Raw genomic sequence first — 23,435 nt, 5'->3', positions numbered from 1 at the left:
TAGGGGCCCCATGAGATGCCCATGGTACCTTTTTCATAGGCTTTTTGAGTTTGGGCAAGGACACAGGGGCCCCATGATCCCCTATTGCCCGGGGGCCCCATGAGTTGCCAGTCCACCCCTGCACACACTTAACCCTTTGATCATCCTAGATGTTAGGCCTTTCCCAACTAGTGTCATTAGTACAGTGATTAGTGTATATTTTTAGCACTGATCACTGTATTAGTGTCACTGGTTCCCACAAAGTGTCAGTTAATATAAAAATGTCTGCAACAATATTGCAGTCCTGCTATAATTCTCTGATTGCTGCCATTACTAATATAAAAAATAAAAATAAAATCCAAATTTGCAAATTAATCAATATACACTTATTGGGTTTTTTTAGCAAAAAATATGTAGCAGAATACATTTTAGCCTAAATTTATGAAGAAATTTGATTATTAACATTTTTTTATTGGATATGTTTTATAGCAGAAATGAAAAATATGTTTTTCAAAATTGTCAGTCTTTTCATTTTTAAATCACAAGACCTGCAGAGGTGATCACAAAAAGTAAAACCTGCAGAGGTGATCACATACCAACAAATGAAAGCCCTACTTATGGGGAAAATAAAGTACATAAATTTCATTTGGGTACAGCATTGCATGACCACGCAATTGTCAGTTAAAGTAATACAGCACCGTATCGCAAAAAATGGCCTGGTTAGGAAGGGGGGTAAATCTTCTGGAGAGCAAGTGGTTAGTATTACTCAAGTAGTAATTGTATTCGCTATACTATTTTTTTTATTAGCCATTTTTTAAGTCAATTAATCCCTAAAATATGAGAGCACTGATGCAGTTTTGGTGTGAAGCAGGGGCGGACTGACCATTTGGAAACTCAGGCACTGCCCGAGAGCCTGGGGTCAGTAGGGGGCCCCATGAGATGCCCCTGGTACCTTTTTCATAGGCTTTTTTTAGTTTGGTCAAGGACACAGGGGCCCCATGATCCCTTATTGCCCGGGGGCCCCATGAGTTGTCAGTCCGCCCCTGGTGTGAAGAATGGTCTAAATGTCCTTTTAACCCTCATGTAATTCAGCTCTTCAGCTATGAAAAATAATAAATGGAAATTAGTGCTGCTAATGAAGGTTCTACCAGTTACTGAAAACCACATACTGTACTGCCAGTGGCCTGGACTGTGAATGTTTAAAGCAGAACTAAAGGCAAAACTTTTTTTCATTTCAGATAGAGTAACAGAAGGTTATAAGTCCTGCTTTGTTTTTATTTTCAACTTTGTCCCAGTTGTGGAGATTTCCATTCCCTTCTGTCCCATAACTGCAACAGGAAATAAGATGAAATCAGTCCAAAATGAGGGAAATCCCTTGAAGTCACCAGAACTAGTGTCTCCATTTGAAGGTTTCCCCTACAATCCTGTTTTGGTGACTGCTTAAAATTTGGGTTGTTTTTTTTTACTTTCACTTTCAATTATAATGATCACCAAGACAAAACAAGATGGTGAATCTCCCTAACGGGGACAAAGACAGCAATAAGAACCTGATAGATGTTCTACTCCCTCTCCACTCTATATAAAGCCAGGAAAAAACTTTTGCCTTAAATTATACCTTAAATGTGTTCAATAAACAAATCCAACAATAACGTTTTTTTATGTGTTAGTTTTTTTAAAGTGACCACGTCACCCCAGGGTGACTTTTACTTAATAGTCCATCTTTAATAAAAGAGGAAACTTACTTACCTTTCTGATGAACCATTTATTTAAAAAAATACTTGTTTTGTATGCTGCACGATGTAGATCTTCCTGGCAACTGGTTTGTCCTATAGTTACATATGAGCAGTTGGGAGTAACCACACCATCCAGCAGGAGAGTAAGTTTTCTACACATCCAGAGGTTTATATTACTTGCAGCAGTTTGAGAGCAGAGAAGCAATAGCTTTTTAATACATGGGTCGCTGGAAAGGTAAAGGTATCCGCATTTCTTGTACAGATGGACTATTGAGCAAAATTACCCTCTGGTGATAGGGTCATTTTAAGAAGAATAATAATGCAAATGCCACAAAAGTAGGTGGATCCCCCCTACATAGTAACTCTCTGTCTCATCATCAATAAAGATGTGGGTTATAACCGAACAAGACTAAGACACAAAAAAACAACCATAAGAAGAGGCTGTGAAAGAACGGTTTTAGATAGACCCAAGCAGAGTAGTTCAAAATACAAAACATTCTTTATTATAAATCTCAAAATAAGATGAAACTTGCAAAGTGGAAAAAACACACATCACAAATAATGAAAAAAAAAAAATCAGCAATCCACAGGCTGTCAATAATAGTATAATGTAGTATGCCTGTAATCACGAGTATAGTCTAATCAACATAACGTAAAACATGACCCTGTGAAGGAATCAAACTGTAATTCAAAAATTGCCTATTGAAGAGCAAAATATAGACCGTCAACATAAAAAATGACCATGTTGGAGGAAAAAATTTGTAGAAATCTGAGTGATACGGGTTCTGGTCATCCTATGTGTAGGAAATACTAAGGATTGTGTATATAATCCAAAGGGAAACAATTCAGTCAGTCCAGTATTCATATATATTTATATATACATTTTTTTTTTTATTATTTGTGATGTGTGTTTTTTTCACTTTGAAAGGTTTCATCTTATTTTGAGATTTATACCAAAGAATGTTTTGCATTATGAACTGCTCTGCTTTGGTCTATCTAAAACGGTTCTTTCGCAGGCTCTTCTTATGGTTGTTTTTTTGTGTAATTTTAAGAAGATTGTGTCAATCTCTGCAGAAAATCCGATCAGATTTTAGGAGCAGTTTATGTAGGAATGTAGGTAATTTCACAGTGCTGAGAGATATTTTATGTGTGGTACACATGTACAGTATGTGTACAATTTGCAATAATGTATGTGTCACATTTGCGCCCATACAGACTATTTAACATAAGTCAACACACTATCTATGTGTGGTGCCATTTATTATGAATGGCACCTGAATACATTGTACAGTAGTGTACTGCAGTGTATCACAATGCAAATACCTTGTATTATTTATTTCAGATACTTTTATAGCTGTCAATTTACGCAGTGCTTTACATATATATCATACATTCACATCAGTCCCTAACCCTCAAGGGGCCTACAATTTAAAGTCCCTAACTCACATTCATACATATACATACTAGGGCCAATTTAGGCAGGATCCAATTAACCTACCAGCATGTCTTTGCATTGTGGGAGGAAACCCACACAAGCACAGGGAGAACATGCAAACTCCAGGCAGGTGGTGCCGTGGCTGGGATTCGAACCAATGACCCTAGTACTGCCAGGCCATTTAGCCACTGTGCTGCCCAATAGAATTGTGTTGCATTGCATTGTTATATAAAAGGTTGAGGTAAGTTTTTGCCAGTTCAACCATTAAAAAATAAAAAGTTCTAATCCTACACCCACAGTTGATCCAGAGGAAGGAAAAAAAAACCCCAGCAAAGCAGGATCCAATTTGCTCCTGCAGGGGAAAAAAATCCTTCAATTCAACTCTACATCACTGGAGTTTTCTTAATGGTGACTAAAGAGTAAGCAATCTCATTGCACTGGGTCCTGGGTTGAATCCCACTAGCAACACTATCTGCATGGAGTTTGTAAGTTCTCCCCCATGTTCTTATGAGGGACTTCCTTCATATGCTCTAGCTTCCCCCCATGACAGTGATATGACTGGTTTCATGTACTCTTTAAAGTGCTGTGTAGCATCTTGGCACTAAATCAGTAGGAATATAATACAATAAATGCCAGACACAAATAGTCTCTCTCCCCTGCAGCATTAGGCGAATCTTGTGGGAATTATTTACTTGGCAGAGGGATATTACTGAATATTGCTCCAATTACAATGTTCACGAAATCTGAAGGACAATAGTGCTTGGTTCCCAGCCCCACACAGAGCTTCTAGTTAAACTGAGTATATTAAAAATTGGAACTAAGCTCAGGGTAGATATTAAAGGGGACCTGTGAAGACAGATGTTTGCTGTCAGTATGGAAGCTCACACCCAGTGATGGAGGATGTTATTGCTCAGCTCCTGGAATAGGCACTTGTTAAGACACATTAATGTGTGGAATTCAGGAATACAGACAATGTCCAGGAACCAGTATTACTTCCAGAGCTCTGGACCAATAAAAGCCAGAATGGGGTGCTATACTGTGCAACCACTATAAAATAGATAGGACAATCTTCTAGACTGTAAGCTCGAAAGAGCAGGGCCCTCGATCCCCTCATGTTTTGCATTGTATTGGTATTGTTCTGTCACATGTTCTGTCCCCCTTTGTAATGTACAGCGCTGAGTGAACTATCGGCGCTTTATAAATACTGTATAATAATAATAATAATAGGACTAGGTCAGGGGTAGGCAACCTGCGGCTCTCTAGCTGTTGTGGAACTACATTTCCCATGAGGCATTGCAACATTACAATACTGACAGTTACAGCTATGACTTGCAGAGGCATGATGGAACTTGTAGTCCTGCAACAGCTGGAGAGCCGCAGCTTGCCTACCCCTGGACTAGGTTATGTGTTCTAAAATATTACCATATTCTAAGTTGCTTATAAAAACTTCTAGAGTTCTCTACCTTAACTTCAAGTCATTGTGACATTGTTTTCATTTGCCATGGTTGACCAGCAATCATATTGTTAAATATCTATAGTGGATAGACGGCTATCGGTTGTATATAGAAGTCTATAGTAAAAACCTTCAAACAGTCTTCTGTGCATTATATTTTCCAAGGAGGAATTCAAAATCAAGCATAGATTAGAACAGTTTGTGCTAAAGAAAACTTTGGATATGTCCAGTGAAGCTACACATGTTTGCATAATGAGATCATGACATCTTTAGGCAGAAATGTTGCATCTGTTCCCTATTTCAGGAAGTGTAGAATAAACAAACTGTTCTCAGAAAGACAGCTTATATAGAATGATCTGTCAATAAATGATTTAGTTATCATTTGTGTGGCAGCATGTGCATTGCTGTTTTGTACTAGCAATAAGTCTGCCTAGGAATAATTTGTACTTTATCTCTACATACAGACATACTTACTACATACTTACAGAATACAGATCTTAAAAAAATCATCACAGGGGCTATTACATATATTTAATATTAAATACATGCTGGTAGGTTAATTGGATCCTGTCTAAATTGGCCCTAGTATGTGCATGTGTGAATGTGAGTTAGGGACCTTAGATTGTACACCCCTTGAGGGTTAGGGACTGATGTGAATATACAATATATATGTAAAGTGTTGCATAAATTGATGGCGCTATGTAAGTACCCAAAATAAATAAATATTAAATAAATAAATAATGTGTCCCTTGTGCTGTTGTTTCCTGGTTTAGCAGAGCTCTTCCTCCTCTGTTTCCTCCCCCCACTGCCATAATCTTCTGGTATGGTGGGGGTTAATAGAACTGTGGGAGCACTGAACAGTAATCATCAAGAAAGCATGACTATGCCCGCAATTTCTGCCCAACTCCAGCATTCATAGAATCAGCTACTATAGCTTCTATAAATGAAACGTGATCTATGAATGGAGGACAGTTGGACATTTTGTAAAGCGCTGCATAAACTGTTGGCGCTATATAAACCCTGTATAATAATAATAATGACTGAAAGTTCTGCTCCTCTCTTCATAGATCATTTTTCATAAATAAAAGCTGTAATATCTGGAAACATGCACAGCCACAAACCACATGGGCGTGCATGATGACGTTACGTATCTGGCCTCCCCCTCCCCAGACTGGGGGGCGTCATCATGCACGCCCATGTGGTTTGCAGCGGTGCCAGTTTCTAGATACAGTACATGCACTGATTTGTCCTCTGTCATTGTAAGTGCAATTTTAAATAAATTGGCCAATTAATACTACACGATGGGATTAATTCCTTTCGTTATATATCTCTGCTGAGAGTGCGATTTAGGATTGCTGTTCAATAATGAAGTTGGAAAGGGTTATTGCTGGTGCATTGTGATCTCCATGTGGGATCTTTGGATCCAGTAATGATTGATTTATTCGTCAAATGAAGAATTATTTCTCACTGTGGGACTTTTTTCACTAAAATTGTTTTGCACATTGCATGATTTGCATATTATATGATATTATTTATATTATGTAATTATTTTAAAGGATAATGCACTTTTTTATTGAATATTAGGAAATGATTTATTGCTTCTTAAAGAGTCAGTACACCATGTTTATAGTACATACATTTGTACATTTTGTATGTAGATTGCTTTGGGTGCAGCAGCTATAGTAATAGTACACTACATGCAGGGGATTCTTTTGGTTTTTCATCAGTTTTGTTTGCATTGCTTGATCGAACTGCCTCTTGATGTTTGTTTGTTTTTTATATTATAGTTTTTATTAAGTTTTCATTATAGTATAAAAAAAAGGAAAAAATGTAACACAGTCTCTCAAAAAATTGCTTAAAAAATACAATTCACTTATAATATAATATTTTGCTAACAGGCAATACCAATTAATATTAAATTATGTACCTATAACGTCTACTATCCCAAATACCTACCTAAGTTGGACTACCCTCTAACAATCACTGACACACCAGGAAAAGAAGGAAAAAGATAGATAAGAAGAGAGAGAGAAAAAAAGGGTTTCCTGTCGTCCCCCCCCCCCCAAGTCAACAATTTCTCTGCTACAACCATCCTATCATAAATTCCCCACTTAACACAGCTCTCTGAATTTAACCGATGAGCAAAAGGACCTCCACAGGAACCATAGTTCCAAAAATTTTGCATACGTATCATATAAGATGGCTGGTAGTTCCTCCATTCTTTGTAAATATTGCATTTCAGCTATCCAATCTCTGAGAATAAGCATAGATGATGACTTCCAATGCTTTGCTATAATTGCTCTAGCAGCCATAAAAGCCATTAAGATCTTTCACAGGACCCTCACAGGAGAATAGACAGTAATGCTATTTGAGGAATGCGGGCTGTTTGCAACCCTGATATGTGGTCATATATCAAATATTGCTGACCCTGCCACATGCCAACCTTTACCCATGGAAGTGGGAATGCTCCATGCTCTTGGATGAGGGCATTTTCAAGTTCCTGTGCCATATTTTGGTGTGGAATAGGTATAATAATGACATCTTCACTTTCTGGACAAAGTATTGGATAAACTGGAGGTATATATTGTAATACTTACATTGTATAAATGACTTTAATCTCAACTTCATTATTCAGGCTGATAAATGTCAGATTCCCTTCTTGGATATCATAATTAAGGGATCTGTAGATGGTACTTCAAGCACAGATCTTTATAAGATGGAGATGGCAGATAACATATGCAGATAACAGTGCACATCCTTGCCCCTTGTACAAAGTAATCCATACAACCAGTGCTTTCAGAGAAATTGTACTAAAGATTTAGATTTTGATTGCTAATCAAAATCTCAAAGGGAGATGTTATAGGCAAAAGGGTACAGCAAGCATGTCTTTAAAAAAAAATCTCATCAGAAGAGATGTTCCTATTCAACGTAAATAGAAAGAATAAGGATAACACAATGAGAGTAATTATAAAGTACTCAAAGCAACACCAGTATATCTTGCAGAACTATTGGGACCTACTAATTAATGATGATACAGTCAAGAGACATGTAAAAACTATTCTGAAATTGTGAATGGATATTGGAAGCTTGGGATATCAGGTTACCTAGTGGATACATATTCTACCCAAAAGATTGTGTGTGTGGGGGGGGGGGAGGGGAGGTGTCAGGAATGGACTCACCATTAGAGGTGGGACTCATCTGCCGTGTGGGCTGCAGTACCAGGGCTGGCCAGCGGGTGCTCTCAGTAACCAGAAGCTCACTCCTGCAGTCAGCCATCACTTGAGGCTGATTGCAGGAGGTGTATTTAAGGAATGGCCAGACCTGCAGTCAGTGCCTTGGTGTATGTTTCCCATGAGCCCCTGTACCTGCATCCTGTCTGCTTCCTGCCTGAGTCCTGATTCTGCTTTTATCCTGACTCTGAATGAACTCCGCCTGTCCTGACCCCGGCTATTCCTGACCACTCTCCAGCCTGCTCCTTTGGTACCTTGTCTGCCTGATTGTTCCTCACCCGGCCCATCTGACTACGCTCTGCCTGCTCCTTTGTGTCTTGTCTGCCCGATGGTTCCTGACCCGGCCTGCCTGACCACTCCACCTCACCAGCCCTGACTGCTCTTGTCTGTGTACATTCTGTTATCAGTTGGAGGTTTGGTTTTGTTATATTGTGTGTTTATATTTGTGTATAACCTTTAATAAACTATATTGTTACACCATACTTGAGCCTGCCTTTCCCTGTGTCAGTTCACACATCTCTGGTCTTACCGGGAGCCCTGGCAGGAGAGTTGGATGCAGTGGGGCTGAGGCTGTTTTCATTACAGTGACTGTCGGGCTCTGATAGTGTGTGGTTGAGGTTACTGTACTTCCTTTCTCTATGCTGTACTCCAAACATCAACTTGTGAGACATGGAAAAAAAGATATCTAATGTTATGCATTTGCAGAGTTTTTATATATGAAAAAAAAAGGCAATTCCACAAACATATTCACATTCACATATATTTAATGGAACATTGAAATTATGTACCCCTTTTAACAAAGGAAAAAAAGGCAGCACTAAATAATGTATGTTGTGTAAGTCTAGTGCTAGGGCCCATTGGAATGGATCACTCACCAGCATATATTGACCTGTTAATGTTAAGAAGGTCAAAATATGCTTCAAACTTTAAGCTGATCTCTCTCCTTCTACAGGGCCCCCTCACCGGGGCTATTATCAGCTCTGAGTATGTTCCCTCTCCCATCAGCCAGTAGAAAAGACTCCCAAATTAGATGATTCAAATGTCACTATAATTAGAGATGAGCGAATCGAACTTGGCGAAGTGGAATTCGTTTCGAATATTAGGAAAAATTTTCCCCGATTGGCCGATTTTCATCCCTTCTACAGCCGGCAAAAAGTGTCCCTGCAGAGAGCTCCGCTATTTCTGACAGTTCTCTGACAGTTCCTTCACATTTACAGCGGTTGAAACATTGTATCTATTTGTTTCCATTTAGGATACAGATGTTTTTATTCGGAAACAAATAGATACAATGTTTCAACCGCTGTAAATGTGAAGGAACTGTCAGAGAACTGTCAGAAATAGCGGAGCTCTCTGCAGATACACTTTTTGCTGGAATGGAATTCTTCTTATTTTCATCCTACTTCTTCTTCTTCTTCTTCTTCTTCATCCTCATCCTCTTCTTCTTCTTCTTCTTCTTCATCCTCATCCTCTTCTTCTTCATCATCCTCATCCTCTTCCTCTTCTTCATCCTCATTCTCTTCTTCTTCATCCTCATCCTCTTCTTCTTCATCCTCATCCTCTTCTTCTTCATCCTCATCCTCTTCTTCTTCTTCTTCATCCTCATCCTCCTCTTCTTCTTCTTCTTCATCATCATCCTCATCCTCTTCTTCTTCTTCTTCTTCTTCTTCTTCTTCTTCTTCCTCTTCTTCACCATCATCCTCTTCTTCTTCTTCATCCTCATCCTCTTCTTCATCCTCTTCTTCTTCTTCTTCTTCTTCATCCTCATCCTCATCCTCTTCTTCTTCTTCTTCTTCTTCCTCATCCTCATCCTCTTCTTCTTCTTCTTCTTCTTCATCCTCATCCTCATCCTCTTCTTCTTCTTCTTCTTCATCTTCTTCTTCTTCTTCTTCATCCTCATCCTCTTCTTCTTCTTCTTCATCCTCATCTTCTTCTTCTTCTTCTTCCTCATCCTCTTCTTCTTCTTCTTCTTCATCCTCATCCTCTTCTTCTTCTTCATCCTCATCCTCTTCTTCTTCTTCTTCTTCTTCTTCTTCTTCTTCATCCTCATCTTCTTCTTCATCCTCATCCTCATCCTCTTCTTCTTCTTCTTAATCCTCATCTTCTTCTTCTTCTTCTTCATCCTCATCCTCTTCTTCTTCTTCTTCATCCTCATCCTCTTCTTCATCTTCTTCTTCCTCATCCTCTTCATCTTCTTCTTCTTCATCCTCATCCTCTTCTTCTTCTTCTTCTTCCTCATCTTCTTCTTCTTCTTCTTCTTCTTCATCCTCATCCTCTTCTTCTTCTTCTTCTTCTTCTTCTTCTTCTTCCTCATCCACTTCTTCTTCTTCTTCATCATCCTCATCCTCTTCTTCTTCTTCTTCTTTTTCATCCTCATCTTCTTCTTCTTCTTCTTCATCCTCATCCTCTTCTTCTTCTTCTTCTTCTTCTTCTTCTTCTTCATCCTCATCCTCTTCTTCTTCTTCTTCTTCTTCTTCTTCTTCCTCATCCTCATCCTCTTCTTCTTCTTCTTCTTCATCCTCATCCTCTTCTTCTTCTTCTTCTTCTTCTTCTTCATCCTCATCTTCTTCTTCTTCATCATCCTCATCCTCTTCTTCTTCTTCTTCTTCTTCTTCATCCTCATCCTCTTCTTCTTCTTCTTCTTCATCATCCTCTTCTTCTTCTTCTTCTTCTTCATCCTCATCTTCTTCTTCTTCATCATCCTCATCCTCTTCTTCTTCTTCTTCTTCTTCATCCTCATCCTCTTCTTCTTCTTCTTCTTCTTCTTCATCATCCTCTTTTTCTTCTTCTTCTTCTTCTTCATCATCCTCATCCTCTTCTTCTTCTTCTTCTTCCTCATCCTCTTCTTCTTCTTCTTCTTCATCCTCATCCTCTTCTTCTTCTTCTTCTTCTTCCTCATCCTCTTCTTCTTCCTCATCCTCTTCTTCTTCTTCTTCTTCATCCTCATCTTCTTCTTCATCCTCATCCTCTTCTTCTTCTTCATCCTCATCCTCTTCTTCTTCTTCCTCATCCTCATCCTTTTCTTCTTCTTCTTCTTCTTCATCCTCATCCTCTTCTTCTTCTTCTTCTTCATCCTCATCTTCTTCATCCTCATCCTCTTCTTCTTCTTCTTCTTCTTCTTCATCCTCATCCTCTTCTTCTTCAATTGAAGCTGCTTCTGCTCCGCCACTCTGCCATTGGACTCTTGATAGTCGTCTCCCCACACTGCTGCTGGGGGGACTTTTTAACATAGGCCTCTGTATGGCCTTCAATTTAAGCTGCTTACGCTTCGCCACTCTGCCATGGGCCCCTGTACCGCCTCCTCTTGCTGCTGCCAGGTCCAGAGTGTGTCATGGGTCCCTGTACGGCCTCCCATTGCTGCTGTCTCCATCGCCACACTCTGCCATGTGCCACTTTCAGGTCTCCTCACACTGCTGGTGGGTTCCATTTTGTCATAGGGTGCTGTATGGCCTCCCATTGCTGCTGCCTCCACCGCCACACTGTGGCTCCACACTCTGGTTTTGGCCCCGTGACTGCCCAAATGAGTGAAGTGTGCGGTGATTCTAAGATCGACGGCACTCATCTGCATGTCATACTGACTGACAGTATTATTTCTCTTCCCCAGCAGACTCCAAGGGCATTTAAATTAAAGGTACAGTGTTCTGCACTAATATAAAGGCTCTCTGAAGCCTAGAAACCCTTTTAATAAGTTAAATTCGCAGCGAATAAATTCGCATCGAATCGAATTTATTCCGCAAATTCGGCGAATCAGCCGAATCGAATTTTTGAATAATTCGCTCATCTCTAACTATAATGTTCATATGAAACTCAACAATGTTCATATGAAAAACACAGAACATGAAGAACTTCATCATTTCAGGGGTCAATATATTCTGGTGAGTAACTCATTCTAAGAGGCACTAGTACTGAAGCACAAGAGCGTTTGTTTTTTTTGCACAGACACACATGCAGCACTTGAATTGCAGACTATATACAATTATAGTTCCTTGAGTGGATGTTTATTTTTATGAACTTAAGACCTAATTTGCACATTGTATTACTTTTATTGCATATAGCACATGCACTGTGTGAGACTTTATTTTGAATTTCTTTTACACAGGAATATTTATCATTATGTTTTTTAGTTTTATTTATTACACATTGCGCTTTAGAGTGTTTTAGAGTAGACATGTGAAGAGCGAAAAAACTTGTTTAGTTTTGTTTCGATTCATTATTTAAATCATTTTGTTTTCTTAAATTAGTTTAATTCGTTTTTGAAATTCATTGTGTTTCTGCATTTGATTTGATTTGAATTCAATTTGACAGAATTCAGAAACTTCAGATTGGCATTTGAATTCAAATGTATTCTATTATAAATTCGAATTTCGTAAGACGGTTATATTCTCTTTATTTTGTTTGTTCTATTCTTTTCCATTTTATACTATTCTCTTATTTTCTATTCTTTTCTATTCTATTCTCTTATTTTCTATTTTTTTTAATCTATTATTTTCTATTCTATTCTAATCTATTCAAATTTGAATTTATTCTTTCTATTTTCTTCTTATCTTTTCTATTGAATTCTATCTTTTTGTTTTTTTCTATTCTATTCTATTAAATCAATTCTATAATTTTCTATTCTAATCTATTCTATTAGAATTCAAATGTATTCTTTTTGAAATTCGAATTTCGGAAGATAGTTATATTCTTACTATTTTATTCTATTCTAGTATCTTTCTGTTCTCTACTATTCAAATCTTTTCTATCCTTTTCTATTCTATTAGAATTCAAATTTATTCTATTCGGAATTCGAATTTTGGAAAAATGTTATATTCTATTTTATTCTATTCTATTTTTTTTCTATTTTTATTGGGTTCTATTCTATTTTTTATATTCTATTTAATTATTTTCTATTCTCTTCTATTCTAGTCAATTTGAAATTCAAATTTCGAAACACAGTTATATTTTCTATTTTATTCTATTCTATTACTTTTTCTATTATATTCTTTTCTATTCTATTTAAATCTATTATTTTTTAATTAAAATTTATTCTATTCGAAATTTGAATTTCGGAAGACAGTTATATTCCTTCTATTTTATTCTATTTTTTTTTTTTTTCCAAAAAAGATTTTTTATTAGAAAAAAGCAGACAGAACAATACCTATACAGACCTATACAGATGGCACTGTATGCCGCCTCCCGTGTCAGACGGGTCAAATCATAACAGGCGATACAAAACATAATGTTGTAAAACATTGTGTCAACATAATATTACAATCCAGGAAATGAGAAGTGAGCAGAGAGTTATATTGTCTTTTGACCTTTGAGCAGGATTTTCTGTATAGGGTATAGAGTAGAGCGCAGGTTTTCTGTAATAATTTTATCTACTCCTTTAAGCTAATATTTAGGTCTAGTGCATAATTTTGATACATCTGTTGTTAAATTAGTAGTATTATAAACCATATAAGTGAGGATCCACTTGAAGGTGAAAAAGTATTTTAAGAAGGGAAGGTAGATAGAACTATCTTTGTAAAGTCACAGACCTCCCCGGATGCAAACAATATTAAGCTTTAAGCCCTTTTGTGAGAATGAGATGAGTACAATGAATCCTGCATATGTTATCTTGCTACTTCTTTAAATATCATGGTCCCTGATACTCCTATAAATACATGTCTTTCAGTTCAGAGACATTAAAAGCTATTAAAAATTGTAACCATTGAAAGTTATATTGTTGAGATTGTGCTAATCACTTGATTGTGTATATAGCTTATTGTTTTATTATTTGATCTTTATTTTTGCAGCAGCAGAATTGGAGATTCCTCCTTCCTTTTATTGGAGACCTAAGTGGTGGTAAGCAGAAGCGGATAACAGTATGCCCAAGAGCCTTGCACCTGAACCCCATACAATATGGTGTACCATCAGGGGCAATTGTTTTCAGGGTGTGGGAGATTGAAGACGACAAGCAGCTCTCTCCCTCCTTGTGCAGTACAGGCGGCACCTGGAGGCTACCTCAAGTGTTTTGAGGATATGCACCTGACAGGCTACAGAAGTGAGATCCACTTGAGGATTCATTTTATTTTTCAATTATTGGAAAGATATGACTACTTGATAAAGAAGGTGTATTTGTTTCTTGTTCATTCTCTTGTTATAGATTGAAAAACTCCTCTTTCAGTGTTGTGGGATTTAACATTCTACTCCTAACTGGGATCTGTATCAGGTATGTAGATAGCTTTTGTTTGAAGGTACACCAATGAAAGGGGCTTGGACCAGTCAATATCAAGGAAACTATTGATTGAGAATTTAATAATGCTGACTTTTTTGAATTTCAGGCATTTGAACCAATGTTCTAGGATTGGACCTGCTACTGTCTAGGAAGTTATCAAATTAATATTTTGTTATATATAGAATATACCTGCTCTAGCGAGAGTGCCCATCATAGCATGCGTATTATAAATACACTAACATTTGGCTAATTTTTCTGATACTTGGTCTTGTATATCTAAAAATGTGTTCACTTCAACAGGTGCAGGTATACCACCAATTGTAAGTGGACATTTACTTTCAGACACACTCACAATACCTCCTGAAAAGGCGGAGACCATATATTGTGAAAGAGAACCTACTTGACCAGTTAGTTTTTTTTTCTTTACTTTATTAGAAGTGGCATTTTCAGAGAAAGAATATTAGAAAACTTATAGGTGGTTTGTTATCAGGGGGGAGGAGCGGTAACTCTCATATACAGTCATGGTAAAATATATTAGCACTTCTGCATTCCTGTCAGACAATGCACCACTTTGCTAAGAAAATTGCTGCAGTTACAAATGTTTAGGCATTCTTATGTTTATTTCTTTTGTTTGTATTGGCATGACACAAAAAATTGGAGAAACAAAAGGCCAAATCTGACAAATTCCACGCAAAGCCCCAAAAATGGACTGGCAAAATTGTTGACACCCTCAATTTAATATTTAATAGCACACCCCTTGGAAAAAAATAACTAAAATACATTGTTTCCTGTAACCATCAATGAGTTTCTTACACCTTTCTGCTCTTACACCCCAACTGCTCCAGGTCTCTCAGATTGGAAGGGTTCCTTTTCCAACTGCTTTTTTTGAGATCTCTTCACAAGTACTCTATGAGATTGAGATCATTGCTGGCCAGTTCAGTACTCTCTGGCCCTTTGAAGCCATTTCTGGGTGCTTTTTGACGTATGCTTTGAGTCATTGTCCTGCTGTAAAACCCATGACATCTGACGGAGACCCAATTTATGACACTGGGCTCTACTTTGCACCCCAGAATTCTTTGGTAGTCTTCAGATTTCACAATGCCATACACCTGTTCAAACCATCCCGTGCCTGAAGCAGCAAAGCAACCCCAGAACATCAGTGAACCCCCCCCCCCCGCCATGTTTGACTATAAGGACTATATTCTTTTCTTTAAAGGCCTCGGTTCTTTTTATGAAAACAGTACAATGATGGGCTTTACCAGAAAGCTGTAATTTTGTTTTTTCTGTCGACAGCACATTCTCTCCAAAAGGAGTTTGGCTTCCTCAGGTAAATTCTGTCAAACTCCAATCTGGCTTTTTTATGTTTCTGTGTAAGCAGTGGGGTTCTCCTTGGTCTCCTGCCATAGCATCCCTTTTCATTCAGATGGTGATGTTTAGTGTGAGCTGACACAGTTGTACCCTGTGCCTGAAGGTCAGCTTAAATTTGTCTGCAAGTTGATCAAGGTTCTTTATCCACCATTCAAACAATCCTTCATTGTAATCTTTGATTAGTTTTTACCTTTTATCCATGTACAGGGAAATTAGCTACAGTGCCATGGGCTGTAAACTTGGCAAACAATGTTGTGCACAGTGGACACAGGAACCTTAGAATTTCTGGAGGTGGACTTGTAACCTTGACATTGTCCATGCTTTTCCACAATTTTTGTTTTAAAATCCTCAGACAATGTGCTGCTGCTCTTTCTCTTCTCTATTCTCCTTGTGGCGCACAGAGATACAAATTAGGTTGAGTCAATTTTCCCTACTTTAACTGATTGCCAGTGTGATTTCTATATTGTCAGCACCTGTTAATTGATACAAGTTATTTTAATTACAAATTATAGGAGCATCACAAACTTGGAATGCAACTATTTCTTACAATTTTGAGAAGGTGCCAATAATTTTGTCCAGTCCAATTTTGGGGTTTTGCATGGAATCTGTCAGTTTTGGCTTTTTGTTTCTCCACTTTTTTGATTCATACCAATACAAAAGAAATAAACATGAGAATGCCTAAACATTTGTAATTGAAACAATTTTCTGGGTTAAGTGGTGCATTATCTGACAGAAATGCAGGGGTGCCAATATTTTTGTCCATGACTGTACATAAGTGAAGTGTTTAATATATTTACTCAAGTCTGAAAATCTGAAATTTAATTTAATTTTTTCAGTTTAAATTAACATTTTTGTTTTTTATGAAACAATATAGTTATTATTATTGTAGCACCTGAAAATTCACTTTAAATGTTGTTTATGTGTTGTGTATAATTTTGTGGTTGTTATGAGGTCAGCTGCAACTTTTAGCTGTTGTGCCATCCAGGCTTCCCTATAAAAAATGAATTTTGTTTCAGGGGTGGTATTTTCACGTTTTCATTTACCCTGGGGTTATTTTGGCTTTTATTTTATGTAATGTGGATTGCATGTTTAGGTTTTTATTTATTTTGTGTATTTTTTAATTTTTCTTTATGTTGGTATGTCTTTTTACATTTTGTATGCTTAAAGCAAAGCAATCACAGTTTACTGAACATTTGTTCTATAATCTGCTTTTTTATCACACCATGCCGCTTTTTAAAGGGAAAAGCTAAGTGCAAGAACAGTGTGCACTAAACACTCCTCACAATATATCACTCACACTCACCACATCCCTCTATCTCCATAGATAAAATAAAGGTTAGGCATACACCAGTTAGGCCTGTTATCCCTGATTACAGCTGGCCTGCTGATGGCCAATTTTACACTGCTGTATCTTCCATTGTATATTAATTCTTGTAATAAAAAACCTAGCCTGTGTCCCTAGTAAATGTGGGCCTAGCCTTACAAATTAAAATTGTCATGTTGCTAGCCAATTTTACCCTACTGTATTATCCATGGTCTCTTAATTCCTGCAGTAAAACACCTGCCTGTACTCTTTATTTCTACTACATTTTGGCCAATGTCTCTGAATAAAACTATCATGCTACTGGCCAGTTTTACACTACCATATTCTCTTCAATGTGTAAATTCTTGTAGTAAAGCCCCAGCCTGTGCTTTTTGTCTCTAGTAAATTTGGGCCTAACCTTGCTGATCAAAATTATCCTGCTGTTTACCAATTTTTTACTGTTGTCGCTACTACAATCTCTTATATTTTAATTAAATGCTAACACTAATTCTTAAAAAATGTTCCCTCCCACCTCTCCTGTCTACCCAGTGTAAAAAAAAGATCTGTATGCCTACCTTTTTTTTAGTCTGGGCCAGTCTAGTCATGTGATCCTGCAGCTCCGGCTCCCCTGTGTCATGGATCAACAGCTGAGAATTCCAGGTTTCCATGGCCCAGTCAATGTTGGTTCTCCCTCCTCTCACTTCTTCTAGAAAATCTGTGTTCAACATATCTTAAAGGGTTAGTGCACCTGCTGCTTGGTTGAAAGCAACATGTCAGTATACTACCTGCTGGTCTCCAGTGTCTCCTTAAAGCTTGTACCCAGCTTCCTGAAGATTCCTGTGACCTGCTGTTTCTATCTGCATTATTGCTTCCAGTGTCTCCTCTGAATTCCTTTGTGCTCCTACTGGTCCCGTGTTTATCCTAAGAGACTCCTTGCATGCTTGTATGACTGTGCACTGTTCACTCTGGGAGACCCCATGATCCGGAATTTATGTACACCTGTCAGGGCAGGAACGCTGGAATGGGCAGGCAGGCCTATGGTACGGTTACGCCGCTACTGACGACAGCCACTACCCACAGACCAGAGTCCCTCAGGGCGCGGAGTCTAAGCCCCAGGCTACCCTTCACCAGGGCCCCTGATGGTGGGGATGGACTTGACGCAGCCTGAGACCAGGTCGCGGCCCCCGAGTGACCCCAGCTGCGATAACGACTGCCGCCAATGGCGTACAGCTGGTGGGAGCTAGATGGCAACACGAGTAGAGTAGTCAGACAGGCCGGGTCAATAACAACGGAGCAGACAGTACTAGACAGTAGGCAAAGAATACTCAGGTCACGGGCCAGGTTTAGCAATGGGAGGTCAGGTAAAGGGTTAACGCAGAGAGTAGTCTTGTCCAAGCCGAGTCGGTTACCAGGAGAGCAATGGGAACAACACAAGAGCTTGCAACAGGGCAACATACAGGACACAAGTGCAGAGCACACTTGCAGACAGCAGGTTTAAATGTGCTCAACCACACCCTTCTGAGGAGGAGCCGCAGAAGCCTGAAGGCATAAAGCTTCCCACCATGCTTTGCAGAAATCCAAGATGGATGCCAGCTCATGGAGATGCACAAGCTCTGAAGAAAGGTAGGACCTTGACAACACCTTACTCCAAGAGAGCTAAAGTCTCTTTCACCCATATGCTTGTTTGAGCCACCTGCATCATTGCACTAGTGTACTCTAAGTACACTCTGTAGAGGGCGCATGCGCGGCCGGCTACGGGATGGACGCGCTTTGAACACAGCTCCGTCCACCCGCCAGCTATAAAGTGGCACTCACCGGCCCCGGGGGAAACAAAGCACCCCACAGTGTTACCTGCCTCTGCCCGCATCCCGACCACCATGCCCCGCAGGAAGAGAGCCCCGGATCACCCCGGGAAACTAACAAAATTATTCCCTGCTATTGTGCAGGGAATCCAAGATGGTGGCCGCAGCAGAGACACACAGGGAGACAGCAGCCACGAGGAGGACTACAGGGCCCAGCACAGGGATCCGAGGCTGCAGGGATTGCTCTACCCAGGGGACCCTGGTGAGTTGTCACCCCCTCTGCCCCCTACAACTAGTAGCCCTGCCAAATCCAGGCCACGTCTGGACCAGGACCCTAACCTCTCCTATCAAGCCCTAAACCTCACACCTCCACCCACTACTTTAAATTTACCAGATATAGACGCATTTCCAGCGGCAGATCAGCCGCTAACGGAGGTGTCCATGAAACACCTGCTGACGTCACTCCGTCAATCTCTGCAAAATGACATATTTGCGTCTTTAAACCAAATAACTAGCGTGGTACAGCACCAAGAACGCAGAATTTGCCATATTGAAAGCAGCTTGGGCGACATAATAACGGCGCATAATGATTTGATTGACGCTCATACAGATCACTCATCTGATATCGAACAAATCAATTTAAAATTAGCAGACCTAGAGGATTGCTCGTGCCGTAACAACATCAAATTCAGAGGGATCCCTGAATCAGTACCGAGCGAAAATCTACTACCCTACATACAGCAATACTTCAAATTACTCCTCCCAACGCTTTCAGATCTAGAGCTCGCGATTGATCGAGCCCACCGACTGCCCAAACTGGCGTTTCTGCCAACATCTATTCCAAGAGATGTACTGATCCAGGTACATTTTTACCATGTGAAAGAAAAAATTATGATTGCGGTTAGAAATCCGCCACCTCTCCCGCCATCGCATGAAAATCTCCGCCTCTATGCGGACTTGTCCAAAGCCACGCTTCTTAACAGGAAAAAAATGATTTCCATAACTAAGGCCCTAAGGAATCACGGCATAGCCTACCAATGGGGCTTCCTTACTAAATTAATAGTGCGACGATAAGGCAGAATATTCACCGTCAGGAACCTGGAAGCAGGCTTAGACCTGCTCAAGACATGGAACATCCTCCCTGCAGATACACAGGACACCACCTCTAACTCTGCCCAACACATGGAGGCAACATAAGCAGTTACATGGGACATTCCAGGTGCTGACATCTTCCCTCCCCCCCCCCGGGGGGATTTTTTCACTGTTTACACTTCTGGCGATCGGCCTACACTTGATGAAGTTCGCTCTCCAAGTTCACGTTTGGCATGACCCTCCCAGCGGGCAAAGCCTGTTTATACCCCCCAGCTCTAAAGTAGCGATGTTGGCTACTTGGCCTATTTACATTTTTTGCAAAACTATTTTTAGTATCCCTTGTGTTTCCTCTTACCTTTTCCTATGGCACCACCAACTACTCCGCCTTACTCCTGATCGTGTAATCCTTGAGACTACCTGGGCCACTACCTCAAAACCTTCAATGGAGCCTCACTGGTATCACAACTATGCTATCTCTTTCCTTTCCCAGATTACCAAGTCACGACTCTCTCAAACAACAACCCGACGGTATATTATCATCGCAGAAATTTATATAAATGATTAATATAACATCTCTTAACGTTAGAGGCCTAAACTCTCCTTTCAAGAGATCGCTGCTCCTTAAAGAAACCCGGAAATCCCAAGCCAACATTCTCTTTATACAAGAGACCCACTTCGCCACGGAAAAATCGCCTAAACTACACCTGCACCATTTTTCACAAATACTTATGGCAACCAATCCCAAAAAGAAAAACTGAGTTATTATAGCCATCAACGACTCTCTTCCTTTTCGCCTCATCTCGAAGGTAGCCGACCCTCATGGACGCTTTTATATCCTCATTTGCCAGATTAATGACATAACCCACACACTGGTGAATGTATACGGCCCAAACAACAACCAAATGCAATTTTATCGAACGCTCTACAAGACCCATTCTGACCATAAACAAGGCACACTCATAATTGGTGGAGACCTCAACGTTATGAGCAACCCACTCGTGGACTCATCCTCTAAGAAGCCACCCACTAAATATACCTTTAATCAATTTCTACACGAACACGACTTGTATGATATATGGAGATGCCAACATGGTTCCGAGAGAGACTATACCTACTACTCCCCAGCACATCTTTCATACTCCAGGATAGACATGTTTATCACTGACAAATGGACACTACAACAAGTGACTTCCTCTAACATTGGAACCATTTCCTGGTCAGACCATGCACCAATCAGTATATCCTTAGATGATGATCGACGCTCGGCGCTCCCACCGATTTGGAGACTTAACTCTTCTCTACTGAAATTTCTGGACAATCAGAAGCATATTCTAGAAGCCCACAACCTGTTCTTTGCTACCAACACCACTCCGGATATCTCAATTACTACACTTTGGCAAACAAACAAGGCTTACATGAGAGGTATCCTCATACAATACAACTCCCGTATAAATAGGCAGCGCTCCCAACAAATTGACCAACTTGTAACCTCCATTAACCTAAATGAGGAAATTAACAAAAAATACCCTAACTCCTCCATTTCCGCAACTCTAAACCAAGATAGAAACAAATTACGCACCCTTTTACTCCACTCTTATGACACAAACCTCCAAAAAACAAAGGCCAAATTCTATGCACTCGGAAATAAAGCAAGCTCTCTTCTTGCTAAGACCATCAAACAAAAACGACTTAAGACCAAAATATTTACGATCCAACACCCAACCACACGCTCTCCTCTTACAAATCCACAAGATATTGCTAACGCTTTTGCAACATACTATCAGAAGCTATATAACATAAAAGACGACTATAATACAACCCAACCAACGATTCCCTCCATTGAATGCTTCCTACATAACACCAACCTCGCCCATATCACCCCTTCTCAACTTGAATCTCTATCGGTACCAATCTCACCCTTAGAAATTGAGAAAGTCATAACCACTCTACCTTTAAACAAATCACCAGGGAACGATGGCTTCACTAATGAATTTTACAAAACATTTGCACCCGACCTTAAATCACACCTATCTGCCCTTTACAATCACGTGGCATCTATCGGGGAATTCCCCCCTGACATGCTACAGTCAATAATCACAACCATCCCGAAACCGGGCAAAGACCCCCAACTCGCTCAAAATTACAGACTGATCTCGATACTTAACACAGACATAAAAATATACGCCAAGATAATTGCCCAAAGACTACTCCCATACCTACCTACATTGATCCACCCAGACCAAGTGGGTTTTATACCTGGTAGACAGGCTCCTGATGCCACTAGGCGAATTTTATCTTTATTACATCAACTTGAAACCTGACAAACGACCCTCCCTTTTTTTATCACTGGACGCGGAAAAGGCTTTTGACCGAATTCACTGGAAATTTATGACGCTTACATTACAAAAGTTTGGCATTACAGATTGGATCTTGTCGGCGATCCTCGCCCTTTACTCTACACCCTCTGCTAGAGTCTTAACTAACGGCACGCTCTCACAGCCCTTTTGTATATCCAATGGAACCAGACAAGGTTGCCCCTTGTCCCCCATAATTTTCGCCTTACTTATAGAACCACTAGCGACTAACCTTAGAAACGACCCAAATTTCACGGGAGTCAAATACCTCACCACTGAACATAAAATCAGTCTCTTCGCAGACAACATTATACTGATGATTACAAACCCATATAAATCACTCCAGACGATACGTACGCACATTCATGAATACGCGGCGGTCTCATATTATAAACTTAACAAGCCCAAATCGTCAATATTAAATTTATATACGCCTCCTATAACCCAGGATTTACTTTCTAAACAATTCCCTTTTACCTGGGAAAAGGACAGAATTCCATATTTGGGGATTAGGCTTACCAATACTACTAACCACCTTTACTCAACTAATTACAGACCGCTACTCGAAACTATCCCACAGGATCTCAAGAACATTTTTACACTTCTACTCTATCGACATTAGGTAGAATAGCAACCCTAAAAATGTATATACTTCCTAAGATACTATACATTTTCCTAACACTCCCTATCCCAGTCCCATACTCTTTCTTCACTAAACTCCAGGCAATATTAAACAAATTCTTATGGAACTCAAAAAAACCCAGATGCACTACGAATCTTCTAATACGTCCTACCTCCAGAGGTGGAGCAGGCCTCCCACATATGAAGTCCTACTACCAAGCTGTTCTATTAGACCAGCTCTTCTTCTGGTGGCACCCCTCCCCTGAAAAAATATGGACCACCTTGGAAACATCTTTGTACCTTCCACATCCCATAACAGACATACTATGCCTACCCCGAGCGGCTCGGATTCAAGCGCTTCCCAAACACCCATGCATACAAGCCTCCTTAACGGTATGGCATGATTTTGTCGACTATAATAAATTAGGGAACAGCAACGTCCAAACCCCTACCCCACTATCGTCCCTACATCACATCATCCCCCATCTAAACTTAACAAAGTGGACGGCCCTTGGCATACTTCACATTCAAGACATATACACCTCAAACAAATTAGACTCCTTCTACACCACTCAAAGCAAATTCCACCTTCCTGGCAATGAACAATTTACGTATATGCGCATAGCCCATGCACTCCAAAAAACAAATATTCCACACACAATAGAAATTTCTGCAACGGCACATCATTTCTTTCATAGAACCAACTACCCCAAAAAAGGAATCTCTATCTTCTACACACTTATAACCGAAAAACAATTTGCAACATATACCTCCTCCTTGATCAATCGGGAGAGAAACTTCCACCAATCAATAACCCCAAGCAGGTGGGGAAAAACATTTGCCATTACGTACAAGGCCTCAAAATGTTC

This window comes from Staurois parvus, unplaced genomic scaffold (genome assembly GCF_062004578.1).
Source record: "Staurois parvus isolate SC_StPar_1 unplaced genomic scaffold, SC_StPar_1.0 ptg000011l, whole genome shotgun sequence".
Classification (NCBI taxonomy): domain Eukaryota; kingdom Metazoa; phylum Chordata; class Amphibia; order Anura; family Ranidae; genus Staurois; species Staurois parvus.
This window is presented reverse-complemented; position numbering follows the sequence as displayed.